Source organism: Mirounga angustirostris, unplaced genomic scaffold (genome assembly GCF_029215605.1).
Source record: "Mirounga angustirostris isolate CCGP_5_RB_7025 unplaced genomic scaffold, mMirAng1.0.hap1 SCAF_5, whole genome shotgun sequence".
Lineage (NCBI taxonomy): Eukaryota > Metazoa > Chordata > Mammalia > Carnivora > Phocidae > Mirounga > Mirounga angustirostris.
In genome coordinates, this window is record NW_026991713.1 from 120,587,199 (window position 1) to 120,589,838 (window position 2,640).

Genomic DNA, 2,640 nt, shown 5'->3' on the forward strand with positions numbered 1-2,640 from the left:
CCACATAGAAACCGGGTAGAAACCCAACAGGGAAGCCAACTGGCCCAGGGGATGCCTCCATGCGCCTCGTAGCTCTTTTGTGCTGGCCTTAAGGGCTAATATGCTTTACAGCCCAGTGACCAGGTCTTGTGCAGATCAAGGACCTTAGGAATTGCTTTTTCATGAATATGAAGGCGGTACCAGCTACCCTTTCTTGGGAGGACTCTGTGCCAATCTTGTTCTTCAGTTTAAAGTGTATAAGCGTTTCAGCTTTTTTTTTAATTTCTTTTTTTTAAATATTTTATTTATTTATTCATGAGAGACAGAGAGAGAGAGGCGGACACAGAGGGAGAAGCAGGCTCCCCACTGAGCAGGGAGCCCGATGTGGGACTCGATCCCAGGACCCCAGGATCATGACCTGAGCTGAAGGCAGACACTTAGCGACTGAGCCACCCAGGCGCCCAAGTGTTTCAGCTTTATTTTAGAACAGGGACGTGGCACCCAGGCTTCATTCCATCCTAGCTTCTTTTTATTTTAGTGCAAGAGTTCCTGGAAAAATCGTTTCCTTTTTCTTTCCTTTTTTTTTTTTTGGTGCAGAAGGCTTTTCTTCAATATAAAAAGATGTCAAAGGAGGAGAAGATAAGAGTAATGAAACACAGCCAACAATTCTCATTTCCAAAAACTCTCCCATTGTTGCCTCACACCTGTGTCTGCATGGGGGCCATATGTTGTTACTCTGCCTCTATTTCCAAAATGCCTTGAAATATTTGTTTCTAACTTCAGTTGATAGAATCAGTGGCACTGGAAAACTAGATGTCGGTGGAAGGGGTTTTGTATATTTTTGTCTCCTGGGAACATTTTTTTCTCTTTGGCGTTTACTCATTTAGCAGACTCTGCCCTGTTTGTACATTCTAGGTTGTTAGCATCCCATTTTAAATGACATGCAGAGAGAATTAGCAAACATATTCTGAAATTTTTTGAGTCCTTCAGAGGGAAAAATATCTATTTCCCTTATTTTGCTTTTTTCTCTATTTGTGTATTTATCATATACATATTTTTGTCTGTTGAAGAGACAAGGGAGCTTGTTTTGGTCACTGCTCTATCCCCAAAGCCTAAAATGGTGCCTGGCACATAACTGTCACCTGAATGGATGGATAAATAAATCTAATAACTCTCAGTGTGGTGATTGCCAACAACACTGTCTCCCAGATGTCCTTGTGGAGAGGCATACCCTTGACCCTCAAAGGACTTGGCCAAGGTTAGTCAAGGAAAATGCTGTTGACTTCAGTATGATGGATGTGATAGGGAACAGGAAATGTGAGGCCTGCTCATGGTGATTTGTTTTCACTGCAAAAAAAATACAGGCCCATTGAAAAATCTATCAGAAGAACTTAAGAAAAGACATAAGTAAGAAGTTATATTGGCCTCTATTAAGTAGCAATATGTAGATCCTGGAGCAAGAATTGAAAGCTTTATAAAGTTAAATATAAATGAGGACTGAAGCAGACTAGTTTAGTTCAGTTCTTCAGAAATGAATTTTAAAGAAATCACTTGACTGGGGTGCCTGGGTGGCTCAGTCGTTGAGCGTCTGCCTTCGGCTCAGGTCATGATCTCAGGGTGCTGGGATCGAGCCCTGCATCAGGCTCCCTGCTCAGCAGGAGTCTGCTTCTCCTTCTCCCACTCCCCCTGCTTGTGTTCCCTCTCTCGCTGTGTCTCTCTCTGTCAAATAAATAAATAAAATCTTAAAAAAAAAAAAAAGAAATCACTTGACTGGTTTACATATTATTGTATATTAATAATGTATATATGTTTTAGTCTCTGATGAAAAGCTCTTATTTTCAATTTGTATCAGTAGCCTCAACATGCAGAGAAATTTTCTCCCCGGTACTTTTCAAATAGATTTTCTTTGATTCCTTAAGTGCTTCTTTTGGACTCTTAATTACATTGATAGAAGATGGGTTGCCTCAATACTTTTACTATATAAATCTCTTGTCTTGAAGGAAGAAAATTGATTTTTAAAAAATTTACAATGAGCTATTGATGAAAAGTCGCTATACAATGAGCTCCCATGTATTCGTTGGAAGCAAAGTAATACTAACTGTGTAAAATCATGAGAAAGCAGTACTTGTAACTTTCATTATCAAAATTAATAATATAATCCTCTTTTCCATCAAATGTAATGTTCTTTATCTATTTTATTTTTTTTACACTTTCTACATTCAGATTATAGGATCCTGAACAACATAGCTGTTTTATCAGAGATAAAGAAATTTTTAATGTTTAAACGAGAATAGCAAACTTATAAAGTATGTCCAAGTATTAACAGATTTTTTTCCATTTTTATCAAAGCCTGTGATTTGGAGGATTTCTATATCCTACAGTCAATGTGACTAGATTTCAGATCTTGGAGTAATAGTTGCACAAATAATTTATTTCCTAAGTTTTTATAAAATCCTAAGCCCTATGGTCCCCTGAGGCAGAACAGGCATGAAATTGAATCATTGAAATGTCTTCTGCCCCAGATGCCGGTAGCAAAGATAGGATCAAATATATCCTAATTTTTATTTATTGATCAGTTAATTTAGCTTAGTGGTAAAAAGCAGCAGGCTTAGTGTCTAGCGATTGTGTGTTAAGTATTCTACATACTGTGTAACAAACTAC